A 15742-nucleotide genomic window follows, 5' to 3' on the forward strand; every position below is an offset into this window, starting at 1 on the left:
GTTAAAAGTCATTCTAAGATACAAGCTCACCTGTGAAGCCATAGCTGAAAATGCAAGACAGAGCGACGATGCTCGGCTCTGAGGTATAATGTTGAGTTCTTGCGAAGGGAGAAATTTTCATCACTAGTGCGTGGCCAGCACAGGGAGAAATGTGGTAGCCAACAGCCTACGGTTATAAAGCTCAGGTCATAAACAAGACCTAAAAAGGGTCATATTCTAGAGAAACCACCAATGGTTCATAAAGTTAGTTGACATACAGGAGTCTGAACGGGTAGTGGGTGGATAAAACTTTAGCGAAGAGTGACAATGAACACGGACCGTTAGTTAAAAAGCAATCTACATATTGCAAAGGTAAAATGAACAACTTAAACGACCCGCTTCATTAGAGGCCTTTCGATAAGAGTTTAAGAAAGTGGACCACCTTCGCCATGTCTACAGCATGGGCTAAATCTGGCAAAACCTTTCATAGCTTAGATGACAAACGAACATTAAAATGCAATGAGTTAAAAAGTTGACACTGGTTCAGAAAGTGGTGTATAGTCAGCAGTTCGTTACAATGACAGCAAAGTGGTGCGGGATCGTGGGCTTGACAAATGACGATGGTTCATAAGACAGTGCCCAATATGAAATTAAGTAAAAATTATCTCATAGCCATTAGATGGGCGACACGAAGTCGCCCAAGCCGTTAAGAAGAGTTTTAATTTTGCTGAGCATATTTCTACAGATAGCCTAATGGTAAGAGGACTGCTCAAGGAAAGTTAGAATTTCAGGTTCCAGTATTCTTTGTACCAATTTTTAATTTCCCATTTCAGACGCATATGACACTACCTGCGAACTGTCCGGTAGACAAAGGCGTTTAGCTCGATGGCTTCCTACGTCCAATTCTAAAGGAGTAATCTCAATAAGGGCAACACTTCCCTTCCTTCCAAACCCAAATCGTTTGTAACAGCTCAAACGAAGCATTACCCAACCCAAGCAACCACCACCACCATTTAAGTACACTAAGGTGACAAAAGTCATGGGATACCTCCTAATAATCGCGTCGGACCTCCTTGTCCGGCGTAGTGCACCAACTCGATGAGGCATGGACTCAACAAATCGTTAGAAGTCTCCTGCAGATGTACTGAGTCATGCGGGCTCTATAGCCGTCCATAACTGCGAAAGTTATGCTGGCACAGAATTTTGTGCAGGAACTGACCTCTATATCACGTCCCATAAATGTTTGTTGACACTCATGTGGGGGCGACCTCGGTGACCAGATCATTCGCTTGAACTGTCCGGAATGTTCTTCAAACCAATCGCAAAGAACTGCGACCCCACGACTTGTGAACGGCCTATTGTCGCCCATGAAAATTCCATCGTTGTTCCGGAACATGAAGTCCACGAATAGCTGCAAATGGTCTCCAAGTAGCCGAACATAACCAACTCCCGCCAGTGACAGATTCAGTTGAATCAGAGGACTCAGTCCATTCCATGTGAACAGAGCTCACACCATTATGGAGCCACCGCCAGCTTGCACTTGTTGGCAACTTGGGTCCATGGCTTCGTGGGGTCTGCGTCACATTCTAACCCTACAATCAGTTCTTACCAAATGACACCGGGGCTCGTCTGACTAAACCACTGTTATCATGTCGTCTAGGATCCATCCAACCGATATGATCCAGAGCCCAGGAGAGCTGCTGCAGGCGATGTCATGCTGTTAGCAAAGGCACTCGCGTCGATCGGGTGCTGCCTTAATCAATTAACGCCAAATTTCGCCGCACTATCCAGACGGATAAGTTTGTTGTACGTCCCACATTAACTTCTGCGCTTATTTCACGCAGTGTTGCTTGTCTGTTAACACCGACAACTCAACTTCACGCAAACGCCGCTGCTCTCGGTCGTTAAGTGAAGGTCGTCGGTGAGAGGCAATGCCTGAAAAGTGGTATTCTCCGCACACGTATGACACTATGAATCATAGAATACTGAATTCTCTAACGAGTTCCGAAATGCAATGTCGTATGCATCTACCCATCTACCGCCAACTAGCGTTTCACAATCAAAGGCTGTTAATTTCCGTCGTGCAGCCATAATCCTGTCGGAAACCTTTTCAGATTAATCACCTGAGTAAAAATGACAGCCCCGCCAAAGCGCTGCCCTTTTGTACCTCGTGGACGCTATGCCACCGCCATTTTTGTGTGTGCAAATAGCTATCCCATGACTTATCACCACAGTGTATGCATATACGCACTGTTTGAATTTGGCGTTAAACCTGCCAAGAATTCTAAATTATCTTTTTCTGATTGTTAACCGGACACGGCGATTTTTGTTTTATGGGCATTAGACACGTCAAGTAGTAAAGGAGTTTTCCTATTTGGTGAGCGAAATAACTGATGATTGTCGAAGTAGAGAGGGTATAAAGTGCAGACTGGCAATGACAAGGAAAGCGTTTCTGAAGAAGAGAAAATTGTTAACATCGAGTGTAGATTTAAGTATCACGAAGTCGTTTCTGAAAGTATTTGTATGGAGTGTAGTCGTGCATGGAAGTGAAACATGGACCATAAATAGTTTAGACAAGAAGAGAATAGAAGCTTTCGAAATGTGGTGCTACAGCAGAATGCTACGGTCGCAGGTTCGAATCGTGCCTCGGGCATGGATGTGTGTGATGTCCTTAGGTTATTTAGGTTTAAGTAGTTCTAAGTTCTAGGGGATTGATGACCTTAGAAGTTAAGTCCCATAGTGCTCAGAGCCATTTGAACCATTTTTGAACATAACTAATGAGCAGGTATTGAATAGAATTGGGGGGGGGGGGGGGGGGGAGAGGAGTTTGTGGCACAACTTGACCAGAAGAAGGGATCGGTTTGTAGGATTTGTTCTGAGGCGTCAAGGCATCACCAATTTAGTATTGGAGAGCGGCGTGGAGTGTAAAAATTGTAGAGGGAGACCAAGAGATGAATACACAAAGCAGATTCAGAAGGATGGAGGCTGCAGTATGTACTGGGAGATGAAGAAGCTTGCACAGGATAGAGTAGCAGGGAGAGCTGCATCAAACCAGTCTCAGGACTGAAGACCACAACAACAACAACAACAACAACAACAACAACAGACATTAGACCGTGGTTCTAGGCAAATTTCTCTGCCTAGCGTTTTGTCTTTGAAGACTGGAGACATCAGAGGCTATAACCACTGGGAAAACTGTTACAATCTGGAACAAGATACGCAGGCCGAACTGTTTATATGTATCCACTCAATGATCAGTTCATGGCATCATCAGCCAGCTGCCTAAGACAGCTGAGTCGTGCCTGCTTGTCTCCTGTAGCTTTTATTGAGAAAGAGTTAGTGCTGAATAAAGCAAATGGCGCCAAGTCCCACAACTTCTCTAATTTCAATCCTCCTTTTCTGTTTAAATTGTTTTTGTGCTTCTGAATTTATATGGCCTCTAAACATCCTAGCATAGTTACGATTGGATCCTGTCATAACAACAGTATGGGAGAAACGATTTTTGTGGTTCCCAGCTGAGAATTCCTCTTTTTGTCCTTAAGGCGGGTGTTATGATTCTTTTCGTAGTTCGAACGCCCACTTGACTGCATATGGAAGAAATGCCACAGCAACAGGCAGGCGTATGTCCTTTGCTGTGTTGAAAGTTTCACGCACCTTTCTTGTTACTTTAAACACCGTTAATAGTGTCTGAGTACTCCACTGATGCGATCTGTAACTGTTTCTACGAAAGGGAGCAGAACTTTTCCTATAATTGGTTCATTTCATTATAACAACAGATCTTTTATGCCGTAGTGCTTTATTTACGTGTTTATCAGTGTGGCCTTTTCTTCTGCCGGCAGTTTTTAAATGCTTGGAGCTCAAGTTACAGTGGTTGAGAGATTATTTTAGCCCGGTCCACCAACGTTCCGATCACTCCTCTTTTCTGCTTCGGACTGTGATTGGAATTTCTGTGACGGTATGTATCCGCGTGAGTGGGCTCTCTCTACACTTTGTACCAAAAGTTTCGACGGGTTTTGCAAGTTTCATACAAAAATTAAATCTGACCTTGTTTCTGTTTTTGATTTTACCTTAGAATTGATATCACTCAGAAAACTAATAAAGCGTCTGAATTCAGCTACGTTTGCACTACGCAATATTACTGCTACAGGTGGTTTAAAAATAAAGTTTCTTCATTTCGCTCACTTCCATTGACGAATAGGTTACTTTTCTTTTTTTAAACGCAACATGTAGGGGTATTATTTTAGAAACAGGAATATACAAAGCTTAAAAGCTGGACTCAACATCTGACATGTTGTCGAATACGACTGGATTACAGAACTTACATAGGGGCAACTCCCCGTAATCCATTGAACTCTTACATTCATTCACTAGAACTCTTAAATCTTTTAATTTATTTTATAATTAGCTTTTTGTACTACAATAGTCATTCGTAGTGTCAAGTCACTTCACTGTATTGCACTTTAATAAAATAGACGTGTTGGACTTCTTTCCACAAGCTAAATATCTATAGAATACAAGTAATGTAATGCGATGCTCCTGTTCTTAATATGCTGAAGCGCGCAAGACGCTCAAACTTGAGCTACTAAATGAAATTCCATATATTAGGCCACTGGTGAAACTTCCTGGTAGATTAAAGCTGTGTGCCGGGACTCTCAACACGGAACATCGCGTTCGGCAAGATTCTGGGTTTGAATCTCGGTCCGGTACTGCCAAGAAATTTCAAAATTGCGCACAATCTGCTACTGAGTGAACGATTATTCAGGTGAACGATAATCAACCTTTTTGCACAAACAAGTACGTTGAAGGGTACTCACTTGCCGGTTAACTCGTCCTTCGCACGTGGCAGCTCTCCTGCAAACAAACACATCAATTACGCAAGGGATAAACCCAACACGCATGTACAGCAATATAAAGGCTCATTTGCACATGTAATTGTAAATTCAAACAAACAATGTAAAAAAAGAGCTGTAGTGAGCTCGCATTTCATTTTCAACAAAAAACCTGCCAAATTTAAAAGGATGCAAAATTTCCAAATTGGCATTCTTCTACAGAAGCTCGAAATTTAGTACGGGCTTCAGTGCGAGACGCCTATAACAGTTTCCACAACGAAAGTTTGTCTCGAAACCTGGCAGAAAATCCAAAGAGATTCTGGTCGTATGTGAAGTATGCTATCGCCAAGACACAATCAATGCCTTCTCTGCGCGATAGCAATGGAGATACTATCGACGACTGTGCCTCCAAAACAGAGTTACTAAACACAGCCTACCGAAATGCCTTCACGAAAGAAGACGAAGTAAATATTGTCACGTAGAGGAAGATGTAAGTAGATGAATGACGAACACTAACTTCACTTAACGAAGGTTTATTCGGCACTTGCACATACAAATGTGCCGAACGAACTGCCTCCGTCCAAAAAACATACGGTATGTATACAACTACAGAACATTCCAGTACAATGATTCTTGCCATTTGTGGATACTTCTAAAATGTACTCGAACCGAATATAAAAATTAAAATTTTACAGTTCAGGTGAGTTTTGAACTCGCGACCTTCCATGCAACAGTATAGTATTATAGTATCATAACCATTACACTCGGCGACTGTGCTACCCAGCTTCTGCTGCAACAATATTCAAGAATCCGAATCAAGAACAGCTGCCAACAGGTGAAACGAAGTAGATATCCTCGGAGTAGTGAAGCAATTCAAATCATTTAATAAAAGCAAATCTGCTGGTCCCTCTGTATACCAAGTAGGTTCCTTTCAGAGTATGCTGATTCAATAGCTCCATACTTAACCATCATACACAATCGTTCGCTCGATGTTAAGATACGTACCCAAAGACTGGAAAGTTGGACAGGTCATACCAATATTCAAGAAAGGTAGTAGGAGTCAACGTCGATACGCAACGGGATTTTAGAACATATATTGAGTTCTAACATTATGAATTACCTCGAAGAAAACGGTCTATTGACACACAGTCAACACAGATTTAGAAAACATAGTTCTTGTGACACACAACTACCTCTTTACTCGCACGAAGTGTTGAGTGCTATCGACAAGGGAGCTAAAAATGATTCCGTATTAACGGCTTTCCGGATGGATTTTGACACTGTACCTCACAAGCTGCTTGAAGTTAAATTGCGTGCCTATGGAATATCGTCTGAGGAATGTGACTGGATTTGTTATTTCCTGTCAGAGAGGTCACAGTTCGTAGTAATTGACGGAAAGTCATCGAGTAAAAACGTAAGTGATTTCAGGCGTTCTCAAAGGTAGTGTTAGAGGCCCTTTGCTGTTCCTAATCTATATAAACGATTTGGGAGACAATCTGAGCAGCCGTCTTAGGTTGTTTGCAGATGATGCTGTCGTTTATCGACCAGTAAAGTCATCAGAAGATCAAAACAAACTGCAAAACTACTTAGAAAATATATATGTACAGTGTGAAATTTGGCAATTGAACCTAAATAACGAAAAGTGTGAGGTCATCCACATGAGTGCTAAAAGGAATCCGTTATACCTCGATTACACGATAAATTAATCAAATCTAAATGCCGTAAATTCAGCTAAATACCTAGGAATTACAATTAGGAATAACTTAAATTGGAAGAAACACAGAGAAAAAGTTGTTGGTAAGGATAACCAAAGACTGCGTTTTATTGGCAGGACACTTAGGAAACTTAACAGATCTACTAAGGAGACTACCTGCACTACGCTTGTCCGTCCTCTTTTGGGATACTGCTGCGCGGTGTGGGATCCTTATCAGAGAGGATTGACGGAGTACATGGAAAAAGTTCAAGGAAAGGGAGCATTTTGTATTATCGCGTAATAGGGGAGACAGTGTCACTTAAATGACACAGTGATTTGGGATGGACATCATTAAAAGAAAGACGTTTTTCAATCGCAGAAATCGTCTCACAAAATTCCAATCACCAACTTTCTCCTCCGAAAGCGAAAATATTTTGTTGACGGCGACCTACATAAGAAACTTTCACCATGATGAAATAAGGGAAATCAGAGTTGGTAAGGAAAGATATAGGTATTAGTTATTACCGCGCGCTGTAGGGTACTGGAATAATAGAGAATTGTGAAGGTGGTTCAATGAATCCTCTGCCAGGCACTTAAAAGTGATATGCAGGGTATTCATGTAGATGTAGACGTAGGTGTATGACTATTTGCTCTACTTGTTATTAGGCAATCCACAGCAAAATTAGAAGGATTGTGTAAATTAATACTGCACAACGCAGCACGCCGAGAGCTTAATTAAGATTACAATTATTACAGCTGCGGCATTTCTCCAGTGCAGCAAGATTAAACACCGCTGAGAGCGACGAATATATTATCAAACAACGTTTGAGGTAGTGGATCAACCCAATGACACGATATTTACGCTTCCCTCGTAGTGTGATGTCAATAACAAAACATCGAAGGAAAAAATACAAGTGTACATTCTTCGGTTTCGAGCCATCGTACTATTTAATTTCGTTCTTTCCACTCAATAATGTTTCGGAAGTCCAGCTAGCCGTAGTTTAGTGCAACGCACGTTTTCGACGACTCACCTGCAGAAAACTGCAACGTACCCAGGTGAAATGGGGTGACAACAAGCTACTAACATAAAACCTATTTCAGGCTTACATATGAATGAAAACAACATACTGCAATACAAACGCCGTTACTATTGTGCCAAAGGCAATTCATATCTGTAAACCAAATCTACAATGGAAACATTCCTTTAAAAAGCACATTTAAATATGGACATGTTATCATTTGCTTTCTCTAAGTGTAAAAATGCAAGAAATGTAGGTTTGCCTTTCCTTAATCTATTTTCTAAGATAAGTCGTAGGGTCAGTATTGCCTCAGGTGTTCCGCAGAAATGTTGGAACACTTGAGGCAATACTGACCCTACGACTTATCTTAGAAAATAGATTAAGGAAAGGCAAACCTACATTTCTGGCATTTGTAGACTTAGACAAAGCTTTTGACAATGTGAACTAGAATACTCTCTTTCAAATTCTAAAGGTGGCAGGGGTAAAATACAGGGAGCGAAAGGCTATTTACAATTTGTACAGAAACCAGATGGCAGTTATAAGAGTCGAGGGACATGAAAGGGAAGCAGTGGTTGGGAAGGAAGTGAGAAAGGGCTGTAGTCTATCCCCGATGTTATTCAATCTGTATATTGAGCAAGCAGTGAAGGGAACAAAAGAAAAATTCGGAGTACGTATTAAAGTCCATGGAGAAGAAATAAAAACTTTGAGGTTCGCCGATGACATCGTAATTCTGTCAGAGACTGCAAAGGACTTGGAAGAGCAGTTGAACGGAATGGATAGTGTCTTGAAAGGAGGATATAAGATGACCATCAACAAAAGCAAAACGAGGATAATGGAATGTAGTCGAATTAAGTCGGGTGATGCTGAGGGAATTAGATTAGGAAGTGAGACACTTAAAGTAGTAGATGAGTTTTGCTATTTGGGGAGCAAAATAACTGATGATGGTCGAAGTAGAGAGGATATAAAATGTAGACTAGCAATGGCACGGAAAGCGTTTCTGAAGAAGAGAATAAATTTAAATGTCAGGAAGTTGTTTCTGATAGCATTTGTATGGAGTGTAGCCATGTATGGAAGTGAAACGTGGACGATAAATAGTTTAGACAAGAAGAGAGTAGAAGCTTTTGAAATGTGGTGCCACAGAAGAATGCTGAAGATTAGATGGGTAGATCACGTAACTAATGAGGAGGTATTGAATAGAATTGGGGAGAAGAGGAGTTTGTGCTACAACTTGACAAGAAGGGACCGGTTGGTAGGACGTGTTCTGAGGCATCAAGGGATCACAAATTTAGCATTGGAGGGCAGCGTGGAGGGCAAAATGGTAAAGGGAGACCAAGAGATGAGTACACTAAGCAGATATAGAAGGATATAGGTTGCAGTAAGTACTGGGAGATGAAGCATCTTGCACAGGATAGAGTAGTATGAAGAGCTGCATCAAACTAGGTTCAGGACTGACAACAACAACAACAACAACAACAACAACAACCATTTGCATGAACCATTTGGACGTGTTCGGCTTTGAATGATTTTTAAAAGCAAATCTTTTTTACTGAAGGCAACAAACATCCTACTGTATAATGCTTGTTATACTACATCATATTACATATTTCTCATAATTTAGTATGAGATATCATTAAAAAATTATAAATCGACATCTCTAACATTGATATGCAGGGCCTTACCGAGACTTGTGATCCTATTGTTGCTTCACAACTATTTAAAAAATTTCGAATTATCATAACAACAATGATTTAACAATGGTATTATTTATAATTAGGATCGTTCTTTGAGGTAACTGTTATATTTAAACATACGAACCAGAAGTATCTTCTAAACAATCACAAGCAATTTCCTCTACCTATGTGCTGAACAACATGGGTGTACCGTCAATGACTGACGTACTCCAACTTTAGTAATCTCGATTTTGTCAGTGTTCTCCGTAAATAGTTTACAATAAACCGTCAACTTCTTTCTTCTTGTCATATGAAACTGGATAGCCGAGAAGTACTTCAGCTCGGGGTTAAGGAAAGAGTTTTGTAATGGTCCATTCGCGTTTCTTTTTTAAGACTGCCGGTCTCGTACATCTTGCTGGGACCTCTAGAATCCAGTTGCCTCAATATCGGTGAGAGAGTTTCCCATAGCTTCGTCCTTTGATATGGAAATTCGTTTCATTTCACTTATGTGATCCAAATTCCGCATGCATTTGGATAATAATTTCACCTCTCTCACTCTCCAGTCTTCACCACGGTTCTTACTTTACCCACAGACTGGTACACCTCATTGTATTCCACTTTTCTTACAATTGTTGGATTTTCCGTAGAAGTTTCTCTACTGTGCCGAAAATACAGTCAGCAGGTAAGTACCTGTGCCCTCGTAATAATAATTATTAGTACTATGCAATATTATTACGAGGGAGCACAAAAGCCAAAACTGATGCTAATAGCTCCTCTGGGGGAGAACTTCTGACCGAGACTGGAATTCGTGTTTGCTCTGAACCATGTACTCTTTGTGACCAAAAGTATCCGGACACTCCCAAAAACATACATTTTTCATATTAGGTACATTGTGCTGCCATCTCCTGCCTGGTACTCCATATCAGCGACCTCAGTAGTCATTAGACATCGTGAGAGAGCAGAGTGGGGCGCTCCGCGGAATGCACGGACTTCGAACGTGGTCAGGTGATTGGGCGTCACTTGTGTCATACGTTTGTACGCGAGATTTCCACACTCCTAAACATCTCTAGGTCCACTGTTTCCGATGTGATAGTGAAGTGGAAACGTGAAGGGACACGTGCAGCATAAAAGCGTACAGGCCGACCTCGTCTGTTGACTGACAGAGACCGCCGACAATTGAAGAGAGTCGTAATGTGTAATAGGCAGACATCTGTCCGGACCATCACACAGGAATTCCAAACTGCATCAGGATCCAATGCAAGTCCTATGACAGATGGGAGGTGAGAAAACTTGATTTCATAGTCGAGCGGTTGGTCATAAGCTACACATCACGCCAGTAAGTGGCAAACAACGCTTCGCTTGATGTAAGGAGCATAAACATTGGGCGATTGAACAGTGGAAAAACGTTGTGTGTAGTGCCGAATCACGGTACACAATGTGGCGATCCGACGGTAGTGTGTGGGTATGGCGAATGCCCGCCGAGCGCCATCTGCCAGCGTGTGTAGCGCCAACAGTAAAACTCGGAGGGGGTGGTGGTATGGTGTGGTTGTGTTTTTGATGGAGATTGGCTTGAACCCCTTGTTGTTTTGCATGGGACTATCACAGCAAAGACCTACATTGATGTTTTAAAGCACCTTCTTGCTTCCCATTGTTGAAGAGCAATTCGGGGATGCCGATTGCATCTTTCATCACGATGGAGCACCTGTTCATAATACACGGACTGCGTCGGAGTGGTTCAGGACAATAACATTCCTGTAATGGACTGGCCTGCACAGAGTCCTGACCTGAATCCTATAGGACGCCTTTGGGATGTTTTGGAACGCCGACTTCGTGCCAAGCTTCACCAACCGGCATCGATACCTATCCTCAGTGCAGCACTCCGTGAAGAATGGGCTGCTACTCCCCAAGAAACCTTCTAGCACCTGACTGAACGTATGCCTGCGAGAGTGGAAGCTGTTTTCAAGGCTAAGGGTGGGCCAACACCATATTGAATTCCAGAATTACCGATGGAGGGTGCCACGAACTTTTATGTCATTTTCAGCCAGGTGGCCGGATACTTTTGATCACACAGTGTATGAGCCAATTTCCTAGGATTATGACAAAATTTGCTAGGATAGTACTACGAAAGTTGTAATTAGGCTTTATGCACTGCCCTTACACATGCTCAAGTTAGCATTCACTGTATCCCTGCATCTCTCTCTCTCTCTCCGAAATGTGGATGTGAAGGAAGGCGAGTGTTTGCCGAGTCTTATTATGTTATTTTCTTCGTAATTATACAGCCCATGGTTCCCGTTGTCTTTGAGCTTTGACGGTTGTAGTTGCTCTACGTTAGTCGGACTTACTTAAATTTCTCAGTCCGCCTCTTCAAATGGCTTTGAGCACTATGGGACTCAACTGCTGTGGTTATCAGTCCCCTAGAACTTAGAACGACTTAAACCTAACTAACCTAAGGACATCACACACATCCATGCCCGAGACAGGATTTGAACCTGCGACCGTAGCAGTCGCACGGTTCCGGACTGCGCGCCTAGAACCGCGAGACCACCGCGGCCGGCAGTCCGCCTTTTATGTACACTCCTGGAAATTGAAATAAGAACACCGTGAATTCATTGTCCCAGGAAGGGGAAACTTTATTGACACATTCCTGGGGTCAGATACATCACATGATCACACTGACAGAACCACAGGCACATAGACACTGGCAACAGAGCATGCACAATGTCGGCACTAGTACAGTGTATATCCACCTTTCGCAGCAATGCAGGCTGCAGTTCTCCCATGGAGACGATCGTAGAGATGCTGGATGTAGTCCTGTGGAACGGCTTGCCATGCCATTTCCACCTGGAGCCTCAGTTGGACCAGCGTTCGTGCTGGAAGTGCAGACCGCGTGAGACGACGCTTCATCCAGTCCCAAACATGCTCAATGGGGGACAGATCCGGAGATCTTGCTGGCCAGGGTAGTTGACTTACACCTTCTAGAGCACGTTGGGTGGCACGGGATAAATGCGGACGTGCATTGTCCTGTTGGAACAGCAAGTTCCCTTGCCGGTCTAGGAATGGTAGAACGATGGGTTCGATGACGGTTTGGATGTACCGTGCACTATTCAGTGTCCCCTCGACGATCACCAGTGTAGGAGATCGCTCCCCACACCATGATGCCGGGTGTTGGCCCTGTGTGCCTCGGTCGTATGCAGTCCTGCTTGTGGCGCTCACCTGCACGGCGCCAAACACGCATACGCCGACCATCATTGGCACCAAGGCAGAAGCGACTCTCATCGCTGAAGACGACACGTCTCCATTCGTCCCTCCATTCACGCCTGTCGCGACACCACTGGAGGCGGGCTGCACGATGTTTGGGCGTGAGCGGAAGACGGCCTAACGGTGTGTGGGACCGTAGTCCAGCTTCATGGAGATGGTTGCGAATGGTCCTCGCCGATACCCCAGGAGCAACAGTGTCCCTAATTTGCTGGGAACTGGCGGTGCGGTCCCCTACGGCACTGCGTAGGATCCTACGGTCTTGGCGTGCATCCGTGCGTCGCTGCGGTCCTGTCCCAGGTCGACGGGCACGCACGTGCACCTTCCGCCGACCACTGGCGACAACATCGATGTACTGTTGAGACCTCACGCCCCACGTGTTGAGCAATTCGGCGGTACGTCCACCCGGCCTCCCGCATGCCCACTATACGCCCTCGCTCAAAGTCCGTCAAATGCACATACGGTTCACGTCCACGCTTTCGCGGCATGCTACCAGTGTTAAAGACTGCGATGGAGCTCTATATGCCACGGCAAACTGGCTGACACTGACGGCGGCGGTGCACAAATGCTGCGCAGGTAGCGCCATTCGACGGCCAACAGCGCGGTTCCTGGTGTGTCCGCTGTGCCGTGCGTGTGATCATTGCTTGTACAGCCCTCTCGCAGTGTCCGGAGCAAGTATGGTGGGTCTGACACACCGGTGTCAATGTGTTCTTTTTTCCATTTCCAGGAGTGTATATTGTTAGCAACTATCATTTCGACCAAACATGTAGACTTTCCCTAGTTTTCTTGACGAGCCTTTCGCCTCTGGTAACGCTCGTCCTTTATTAGTATAATAATCGGTAATCCCTATCCCAGTTCACAGTTAGCCAGCGTTTATAGTCAGAGTGTTTAAAATTATTTCTTTAGTGTGTGATAATCTAGCTGGGAGTCCGAATACTGTTGATCATATAGTTTATCATGGCACACGTTCGATTTCACTCAAATTGCGGGAATTATTTAGCGTCTGCTTATCCAAAATATACCATTCTATTCCGTACCCCTTTTTTATATATACTTCGTACACGATATTTACGCTTCCCTCGCAGTAAGTGTGATGTCAATAACAAAACATCGAAGGAAAAAAATACAAGCGTACATTCTTCGGTTTCGAGCCATCGTACTATTTAATTTCGTTCCTTCTACTCAATAATGTTTCGGAAGTCCAGCTGGCCTGTACGTGGCACCATTTCTGATACCGTCTGTGGTAGTAAACGACGAGGTGCTACTCTCCCGTCATTCTTTCTGTCTCAAAAAATGGTTCAAATGGCTCTGAGTACTATGCGACTTAACTTCTGAGGTCATCAGTCGCCTAAAACTTAGAACTACTTAAACCTAAATAACCTAAGGACATCACACACATCCATGCCCGAGGCTGGATTCGAGCCTGCGACCGTAGCGGGCACCCGGTTCCAGACTGTAGCTCCTAGAACCGCACGGCCGGCTTTGCTGTCTCACTGCATTACTATTTTTAGTTTAATATTATCTGTGAAGAAGATTACTGAAGCGAACTCTCACGTTTTCTCGGCGCAACTGATTAATAGCGTGCTTCTCAGTGTCCTGCCCAGTTGTTTGCATTTTATGCACAATTTTTCGATGACCTGCCCAGCGGTCGTGTGTACTCTCTGCCGGGATTCCATCCACACTGAAGTATTGTTGGGCTCACGCAACTATTTATAGGTGAGTTCGATTCCCGACGCCCACTATACCTCTGATGCTCTTTTGGTTTTTAGAACTCGCACTGATATTCCGTGAAACGCAAATTCTCTCAGCGTTTACCAACTCTGATGGACGTTACAAGCCGGCGAGTTTTTAATAAATTGAACATAGTCCCGCAAGCGTTATTTAAATTGAAACCACCGTTCGTGTTTGTTACGTTTACTGACATCTTAAGGGAAACAACTAGTCGCACACTCGAATGAATTCTTTTAAGATTAATGAAGGCGAACTGTAGACAAATCTCATTTCTCCAAATGTATCAGCTCCTTAATAACTATGCATTGAAGGAAATTTTTTGGGTAAAACAGGGACAAACTTTCACGGTAGAAAATAGAACAACAGATTCTAGCTGTAAGAAAAGGCAAAATTATCAAGAGAAAAAGATAGCAGCAATAAGAGAATGGTTGTGCACAGGCTTAGAATTTTTTTATGTTCTTTAATTTCGACTTCGACCTACTTTGGACCACGCGAAACAATTGGTTTGTTGGTCTTCTCCGCTTCCCAGAATCTCTTCATTCTCTCGCTGAGGTTCCTCCTCTGTTTTCCACAGTTCAAGTGACGCTGGTCCTTGTACTAGGCTTTTCGTGCTACCCCTTGAATCTGTCAAACTTCGTTCTAAATATCTTTATCCTAAATATCTTACAGCATATCCTTTCTTATTTCTTCGCCCCATTTTGGGGTCGTCTTTAGTTTGGTAAAGATTCTTTTGTCAACCTGCATTAGTCATTCTGAAGAAATGCCCGTAAAACTTCAGCCTGCTCCTGCATACAATGTCTGTGATCTTCTTCACATGTTTATGTGGCTCTTTTCCCTAGTTTTCAATGCACTATCATTTCTTTTTTTTCCGGCACGAAAATCATCCTTAAAATTGTTCTTTCCTTCTCAAGTACTTCCAGTTTTTTTTGTTTTATTATCACAACGTTATGATGTCCAACATCACAGATAACAGGAAGCGAACTTTCAGCAGACATCTTGTTGCTGGGCAAGGCTGGTGGCCTGGACGCTCCGTTACTTTATGCAAACAGAGGGCTCTAAAACACACAAGATGAGCAACACGAAGTGAGTCAACTAATAAACATTTATCAGCTTTGTGTACAGACATAACACTCAGCTTTGAGCGATTACAGGTGTGAAGCTTGGTATTCTAAGCCTAACGTGCTGAACTACCCTAACACACTGAAATTCAAAGTGGCTCTGAGCTCTATGGGACTTAACATCTGTGGTCATCAGTCCCCTAGACTTAGAACTACTTAACACTAGCTAACCGAAGGACATCACGCACATCCATGCCCGAGGCAGGATTCGAACCTGCGACCGTAGCGGTCACGCGGTTCCAGACTGAAGGGCCTAGAACCGCACGACCACACCGGCCGGCACACTGAAATTATTTTCAGTTACATAAAGTACATAAAAGTCACCATCCGATACGTCCGACTGATTTGTATGAACAGGGCATATCGTACGTTAGCGAGGTTTCATCAAGATAAAATATAAAAATCCTTTATTTTTCGAAATAATTATTCTTTCGTAAATAGTCAAAAT

At 43.3% G+C, this 15742-nt stretch overlaps 1 protein-coding gene across 3 annotated transcripts in view; it reads right to left on the reverse strand.

The window, feature by feature from the left end:
• The window catches only part of LOC126283941 (putative fatty acyl-CoA reductase CG5065), a 464455-nt gene that overhangs the window by 238473 nt on the left and 210240 nt on the right, over positions 1 to 15742 (reverse strand). For all 3 annotated transcript variants that reach the window (XM_049982334.1, XM_049982332.1, XM_049982336.1), the window contains exon 2: positions 4794 to 4830. The gene's annotated coding sequence lies outside the window, so the exon portion shown is untranslated. The remainder of the gene's footprint in view (positions 1 to 4793; positions 4831 to 15742) is intronic.

Source organism: Schistocerca gregaria, chromosome 8 (assembly GCF_023897955.1).
Source record: "Schistocerca gregaria isolate iqSchGreg1 chromosome 8, iqSchGreg1.2, whole genome shotgun sequence".
Taxonomy (NCBI): domain Eukaryota; kingdom Metazoa; phylum Arthropoda; class Insecta; order Orthoptera; family Acrididae; genus Schistocerca; species Schistocerca gregaria.